Below are 9,163 nucleotides of genomic sequence, written 5' to 3'. Positions count from 1 at the left end.
TATATATATGGTATAAATAAATACTTACAACCTTAATACTTATTGTCCTTGAGCGTTGCAGATTGTAATATTCCAATAACATTTTTTTTTTTAACCAGTTGTTTTTAATGACTTTTTTTTTTAATGTTTGGTCATTCACGACGTTGTAGAATAGTTTAATTTAGAGCTATCTTATTCAAAAAATTTCACACACACATATATATAGCTTTAGATAATAGCTAAATAGTTTGGTTGTATTGAAAAACATTAACCAAGAAATCTGTAGCTCTGAGATTGACAGATCCTTGAAACTACATATTTGATTCATTTGCCCTATTCAACTCGTTAGATATACTACTGAAAATTCGAGCCACAAAAGTGATATAGTCTGGATGGGTAAAATATATGAAGTTCTACAGTACAAAGGTCAGCCAGTATGTTGCCCGTTGCTCTCATCTGGCCAAATTCAATGGGACATGTTTGGATTCAGAAGCGGTATAAGAAAACAAAGCGACACATCACCAACAAAGAGCTCTTCTGTTTGCGAACAATGCACCGTTTTGCTGGTCCACGTCACCCAATTAAACAATGTAACATAAAAAAAGCAGCCAGAGACGAGTGGCTATGTGCCCGGGAACGGAACAAAAAAGCACATTCATCACATGGCCATTTATCATCAATTTCCTAAATAATTCATCATAGTTGGCAATTTTAATTATTAATATTTTATCTAAATTTACAAAAGCTGTGTAAACGTTGTACAATATACTAAAGTTTCTGATTTATGCATGATAAAATAATTGTTTACCTCTGTGAGTTTGTTTATGTATATCTCATAAAGTTACCTTCACTTCTAGGTATTGGATCATTTCTATTGTTTGCATGTAAGTCGACAATGAGCCAGAACGACTTCTACCTAACAGTAATTAAAAATAACAGTTATTATAAGCTTCTAAAACTTATTAATCTCCAAAAATATTGGTTTAGGTGAACTCGACAAACATTAAACTAATCCTTCTAAACCCCTATGAAGAAATAATATTATATGTTCAAATACATATGTGTATACAAAATAAATTTTTTTTAGACTTCTATGTTTTATCTTGTATTATGGCACAATAAATTTGCAGTATTATTTTTTATTTAGTTAATGATATATTATTAGTTGTATTTTTATATACAATTCATCTGACAGTATTATTATGAGCATATTTCTGTAATTATTATATATAATTACGATAAATTGTGATTTATATCAGTTTCTCTTCGCATCTTTAATCTAGATTTTTTTTTTATTATTTAATACCAGATCGGCCTGGTTGGCCTTACATGGTAAATAAAGTGGTACATTTTTTTTTAACAGTTGATTTTGGGGTGGGGGGTTGTATAATCTCCTACAAAAGACACCCCTAACTATAAAAATGCTATAAATAAAACAAAAATTAAGATAAAATAAATAGATGAAAATAATAATTCTTAATAAAAGTAAAGTTAATAAAAAAAAAAAATAATGACATTTATGGATTTAACAAGGTAAATAATTGACATCTAATGGGAAAAAAAAAGAACGTGAAAATAAAGAAAAAGATTAAGAGAAAACAAAACAGAAATTAAGATAAAATAAAATAGAAATAGAACTGATAAAAACAGAATTTATAAAAGGATGTCTTACAGCAGCCTGGGCTTCAGTCTTCGGTTTGTGGTTGGGTTTCCCAAGTTGAAGATCTCTCCTTATTTAACTGTAGGTAACTGAGAGTGGAACTTCATGAACTTTTTTTTTTATGTAATCCTCTATTGTCTCTATTTGTAATTCACGATTAAATTGGCTTTTTCTTACAAATTAAGGAGCAACCACTGCAATTCTTACGACTTTGTTTTGAAAAGATTGTAATTTTTTTTCTTTTTGTAAAGGATACGCTACTCCTCAAACTTCACAGCCATATGCAGTGGCCTAAGACTTTTTTTTAAAGTAATAGATGTTTCTGATTTTAATTTGGATTTAATCTAGAGGCTATACATTGAAAAATGTATGCATCTTACTAAACATTGTAAGCTCTAATACACTTGAAACTAAACAATTGTTTTTCTTTTCTGCATAAACTATTATATTCTATGTAGGCATATTTAATTATTATTATTTTAATATAAAAAAAACGCACTGTATATGATTAAAACTGTATTGTTTTGCCAATAGGTAATCTATTTTTTTCCTTTCATTTTGTTAAAATTTAATAATTGGGATCCAAACAACAAAATTATGAGAATCATTTAATATATCGTACTTATTTTATACAATCAAGTCAATTTAGTAAGCGTCAAAAAGTGTTCAAATCCATTGTCCGGAGGCGGAAAAATCAAATAGATAAATAAAACTCAGAGATAAGGGAAGGTAGAATAAATAGTATACACGGGGCATTAAATTTTTAAAAAAAAAGAAGAGAAAGAAAGGAACGATTTAAAAAAGTCAAAAAAAGAAACGAATGAGAAATCGATTCGGAAAAGATTGCAGGGAAGGATGGAAGAAAGAAAAAGCCCCCTAAATATCGCTGAAAGTGACTAAGATAAGAGTTATTTATGAGGGGGATAAAGGGGGGTCTACGTCCCCACCAGCAACAGGAAATATTACACGAGCGGTTATAACATAGTACAATAATTATAAAAGGCATTAGTGAACAAGGATGTCCCCCGCACTCGGGATTAGCATAATATATATTGTCCCTCCAAAGCCTTATTGATCCAAACCGTCCCGATTTTTCAAATCCATTTACAAGAAAATTTAATAGGACAAAGGCCAACGAAATGATTTCTTTTTATTATATCGAAGTCGTCCTTTTACCATTAAGCGGTTTTCTGGAAACTTGCTTTGCCGAACCCACAAATTGAATCCTAATGTGCCTGAAAGAAATAAGAATAACCGGTTTTTACTAGGCCAAAAGTGATTGAACGATCTAACTGGATTAACCATTGTCCCACACAATATTATTTCAGGAAATTTTGTATAAATGTTTAATCAACCATGCGAAATTCATTTTTACAGAAAAGTGAGATATTTCATCGATTCCTAGAATTCTACTCTACCTCTCATACATAGGAGATAGAGTGGGCTCAGGGATCCTCAGGTCGATAGTGTAAATATTGTATATAAGAATTTAAATGCAACTGGTGATTATTTTATTTATTTATTTTTATTCTTATGTTTATTTTATTTTAGTATGAATGTGATCAGTTATCATTATTACCTATTGCCCACATATTTGTGGCAGATTGTAATATTTATCAATAAATAAAAATTTAATATGAGAAAAAATTTTATTGATTGAATAACTATGGAAATATAGTTCATTTACAGTCTTCAAGATGCAGAGTGTACTCATACATTAATTTATCCAATAATAGATCTATATTTTGTTAAATTAAAATTAAACTTTTCTTTCTTTCAAGAATATTGGAAGCAAATAATTTTTTCTTAATATTTTTTTTTTTATCCAAAGAGAAACAAAAAAAGTAGTACATCAAATTTATGAATGAAATGAAAAAATCGATCTTTATTCTTACAAACTCGGCCTCTTAAAAATAACAATTTGGAAGATTTCAAAAGCATTTGTCCGATTACATTAACTGTAGTTAAACATAATTAAATAACATAGTTTACATAAATAAAGAACGAAAGACACAACACAACACGGTCATAAAACCAGTATTTTTATACGGAATGGAGACATGTCTCCCTACCCTGGAAAAATTACTGAAAATAGAGAGAAGGGTCCTGAGGAGAATCTATGGGCCCAAGAAAACACAAGAAGGCTATATTAGGTCAAGACCCAACCAGGAAATCTACAGGGAGATAAATGACCTAGAAACAGAAATAAAAATCAGAAGACTGAGATTCTACGGGCACAAGATGAGAATGGATCAAAGGAGACTAAACAAGAAACTCTTTGACAGAATCCGTGAAAATTGAAAATAACAGACAAATACGGTAAAAAAATTGAAAGAAATCAATATTCTTGCGACATATAAAGAAAAACGGAAGGGTACTGCGTGGTCGGAAGAGAGGAAGGAAAGGCACGCAGAAATGATGAGAAGATACTGGAAGAGAAGAAAAGCAAAAATGAGAAGGGAAAAGTAATGATATTCGCGTGGTCCTGAAAGGTCGTTCCGTGAAAAAAAAAACAAAAAAACGAAAGACACATATATGTCCAAGCTTATATTGATGATATGATTTACATGTTCATGGAAGATTGATAATCAAGGAGATGGAAATATAATTAGTGCATGAATAATCTTAAGGAGGAAGCTTTACGGATGGATATGGGTAAGAAATTAAGAAAAACAAGAAGGCCTATGAGAAGGGATGTACAAATCGGTAAGTTAGGATCTTGTGTTTAACGGGTCAAGGGATAAGCACGGGTAAGGAGGTCATTGATATAGGAAGGTTTTTTGGTTATTAGGAATTGGAATATATCAAGAAGGTATAGTCTCCCGATATTGGGATAGATCCAACTTTGCTTGGAATAGTAGTAGAGATATGAGAAAGCTTGGGGATACCGAAGATGAATCTGATGAAGCAGTTCATTAATCTTTTTAATTTCATTTATTGTTCAATGGATAGTCCTCCGTACACTGGGGATCCGTAGTCGAGATGTGGGAGAATACAAGAAAATGACGGGCACTAAAAGGAAATAAAGCATGGGATCTTGGGTGCTATTTAAGGAATCAGATCTTTGCAGGAATTACCAGCAGACCTCCATTCAATTTTGCATGATAACAAAAAGAATTTTTGAATTTCTGAATTCCTCAAAACTTTACCATAACATTTTAATCTTATCCCAATCCCACAATTCAATTGTGAATTGTGAATACAATTGATCCAAATTTTCAATAGTTATACATCAAGATCAATTCGGAAATTAAGGCAATAAAGACTAATAAAAATTTCGAATATTAAGAAAATAATGTTTAATAAAAATTTCGGAAACCAGGGCAATACTGACTCCGAAGTGGTTAATTCTTTAAAATAATAATTAAAAAAGGATTGAGATGTTTTTTTCAAATCATTTAGGATATGTGGCTATTAAATGATAGTTGAAAATTTATTTGTTTAAGACCAAGGAAAAAATCGTGTCATATCTACTTTAAACGAAATAACAGATTTAGATTTGTGTTATATCTTTTCAAGAAGGAATGCACCTTTATTTCAGCTCTTTTCGACAATTAAGTTATAAACATGAGCTTGCAGAGTAAATGGGATTTTTTGACAATTCATATTTTTAGCTATAACTTCTATATAAACTTTTCGAACTGGTTATTCCTTTGGGAAGGTTGAAATAGTAAACTGTAAAGAATAGGATAGTTACAAATTATTTAGATAAAGCAAGGGATTTCTGCACTGAGCACGGTTAAGCAGGAGAAAATTGTACTAATATATTTTTTTAAAAAACCTTCGAGGGATGGACTGTATATTTTAAAGCAAACATTCAGCAAAAAAAGTTTCAAATCTAGAAGGCATGTGTAGGATCCTCTTCCAGTTTATCAAAATTAAATTAATGTGTTTTAAAATAAATTCAAAATTTTTTTGCACAGAATTAGCAAACCTATAAATAACCTTAAAATAGATGTTAAACAAATTTTATTTTTAGTTATCATTAAGTTATGATACAATTATTATATAGAAGTTATATATTTAGGAATGAAGCAGTTATAACAGTTCAGAGATTTTTTAAATTAAAATTTTACTCTAAAATACTAATTTATATAAAGAAAATTCATCAGCTAAAAAAATTCTTAAACATTTATTTTTTAACTTGGAGAAGTTTGTCTGGGGGTGCATTCAGTTACAAACCTTCCTTCTACGCCACAACCCCTGATGAAGACCTGAAACTCAGGTCGAAACTTCGGCATAAAATAAATAAATATGGTTTTCTATGGTTTATGTTGTTCTTTGCTGACCGCACCCCCCGACAAACTTCTCCAAGCATTAATCTACGGTCAACTATCTACACCTCATTATTTATTTTTTTAACCTTATAAACTTTATTCAATTTTCCACTTTAATAAATCCTCCTAGAAGACAAAAACAGCTTAATCAAATTGTTTTCGTATCATCTTTTACATCAATATAGAATAGAAACCAGATTATCCGTCGGGATGAAGACATGGTCGGTTGTGAGCGTGGAACGATTAATATGGAGTGTATAATAGACAAAATTGCAATGTTAATTAAACCCATACATTCTATCACTCCTAATCACGAATAACAATAATAATAGTTTTTATTTACTACGGGATTGATCTCTTTAGAAAAAAAAATCAAATACAATTAAACTAAAAATAATAAATGAAAAAGTAAAATTTCTGCTAATATACATATTTACAAGCATACAAAAAAATCTGAAATATAAAATACAGAAAATATGTAAACCTTATTTGAAACTTTTAATTGTTATTTTTCCGGAATTGGGTGGACAGATGATAGTCGAAGATACGGGATTTGGAGGTTGGAAGGGTATTAGAACTAATAAAGGAGGGAGTAGAATTCCATAGGGAAGAGGAACGACTGAGGAAAGATCTACCATAGGGTGCGGTTCGATGGGCAGTTGCATATTGTCTTAAGTCCATGAGCGGTATTGCAGGAATGGACTGAGGATTTAAATTGAAGGATACCAGAGATGTACAATGGACGGCGGGATTGGATAACTTGGTAGAGGAAGAAGGAAAATATTTGCGACGGAAGAAGAGGTAAATCCACTTCTACTCTTCATAAAATCAGGTGACAAAGGCGTCCCTGGGGACCACCAAAGATGAATCGTACAAAGCAATTAATTAACCGTTTTAATTTTGCTTCGAGATTTTGCTTATACATCAATTTTAATATATTATGATGTTAATTTATTTAAGACGAATCTGGTATAATTGAATATCATTTTTTTTTTCTTTCGTATCGGCCACTAAGGACTATGCGAATATCATTGGTTATAGGCTTCCTTGGGAGTCTTGATTTTCTTTCTTCCCATCGCAGTTTCATATTCCTCGACTGTTTTTCTTTTCTTTCTTCGGAATATTTCGTACCCGAGAATGCGTATACGAAAATTTTCAGTGCTTTCCTGTATGTGTCTCTCTATCTTCCTCTATCTAGACAGTCGGTATCTGAACTTTTAAGGTTCTTTAATTCTTCTCTTATTTTCCTCGTGTATCCCCCCCCCATGCTTTTGTCGCTAAAAAATTTGTTAAAGATCTTTTTGTTCAATCTTTCCTCCTTAATCCTTTTCGTATGCCCATAAAAATGTATTTTTAAAATACATGATTTAATTTAAATGTATAAACGATTTTTTTTTTTTGTTTTTAACAGTAGTTACAAAGTTAGTTATGTAGTTTTGTTTTATAAAATTAGTACTTCAGCACCACTTAATTTACTCATATTATTTCTTCTATCAACGGTTAATCCGAGGAGCCGCTTAAGCGAGAGTCCACTAATCAGTAAAAAAATAATTAATCCTAAAAACAAGTTTACAATTCTATGTAAATTGTTTCTTTGACCAAATTAGTTCGTAAAGGCCAAAAACCGAAGTGAAATTCGAGCAAGGCACAGCTCGCAACAATTGTCTTAAAAGGGTTTGTGTTTAACAAGATTTCTGAAAAGATCGAGAAGGATTTGAACAACTAATGAGCTGACAGGGTTTCCTTCTAATATTACTGTCTATATTTCCATATCTTGAACTCTCGTTTGTAATTAAATTTTAAAAATATTGTTTATTTTATATTACTAGTTTGACTAACTTTTGTAAGTTAAAATTATGAAAATATATCAGAGAGACTATTTAAAAAAAAAAAAAATGTGCTTAGATGGACAGATAATTTATATTCAGCTCAAAGTAAAATTAAACAAAATTATAAAATATATGAGAAGAAGATGGTTGGGGAATGCGGTCAGAATTATAGCACAAATAAGTTGAAATAACTTATTTAATAGTGCCAACGTTTCGTCCAGAATTTCTAGCCTTCATCAGGGCTAAAAACAAAAAACAAGATAACAACCAATGAATACAAAAAAAATATATAAAAAGAATGACATAAAATAAATGATTGCAAAGAATAAAATTTAGATTATTAATAAACTAAAATATTCATTTTCCTTTGCATTATATAATTGCAAATTTTTATTTTATTTCCATAATTACGCCGTTTTATTTACTTTTCCCATTACCTATATATACATTTTATTTTCCACTTTATTTTTATTATTTCATTCCGTAAAATTATTTACTTTATGTCATTCTGTTTTATTTTTTGTTTTCATTGGTTGTTATCGTTGTTCTTAGCCCTGATGATGGATAGAAATTCTGGCCGAAAAAGTTATTTCAACTTATTTTTGTTTTATTCTATTCGCACCCCCAAACATCTTCTCCTCATATATAATATCCACGGCCACCTATCTTCCAATCCTTAACATTATAGAATACTTATTTATTTTATGTATGTATATTTTTTTCACTTATGAATTACTCTATACAAATTTTTTTTATCCAAGAACTCATGAAATCAGCTTTAAATTTTTCTCAACATTAAATTAATCGTTATGGACAAATGATTTTAAATAAAATTATTTATTTTTTAATGCTTATTTATAGGTTGGAAAAACTTGATGTTTTGAAATAAAAAATAAAAAGAGTTAATAGCTTTACCAAAATTGTGTTCCAATTCTGCACAAAACAACCTTCCTCCCCTTCTTACTTTCGTTGTAATTCATTCTCAGCAGTTTTATGTTAGAAAATTGTTCCGCTAGCTGTTATTTCTATTTATAAATTGCTTTGTGTGTGAAATCGATCTGTTAAGTGGGTTCCCCACGTGTTTACTATTCCTACTTGTCGAGGTCGCATCGTAGATCATTCCCGCTCTATGACTGCCCAATTAATAATTTCCAATTAATATATATACATATATAACTTAAGTATCAGTGAAAGCAAAATCTTAAAAAAGAGAAGAAGGAATAAGATATAACACGCTTGGATTGCTGTAAAATACTGGCTTTATTAGGTTCGGTACATCTCTTTATATACATTCGATCAGCTGATCCCTTCAGTCAGCTCACATCGAAGTAACAGCTGACTTAGACCGTAAGTTATATATATTTTGTTGAATGTCTTCCAAACAAATATAATATGGGTATGTTTCAAGACATTTAAAA

The sequence above is a fragment of the Halyomorpha halys genome, unplaced genomic scaffold (assembly GCF_000696795.3).
Source record: "Halyomorpha halys isolate HHAL.00 unplaced genomic scaffold, Hhal_1.1 Scaffold606.1, whole genome shotgun sequence".
NCBI lineage: Eukaryota > Metazoa > Arthropoda > Insecta > Hemiptera > Pentatomidae > Halyomorpha > Halyomorpha halys.
The sequence above is the reverse complement of the archived record's forward strand: the minus strand, read 5'-3'. Positions refer to the sequence as shown.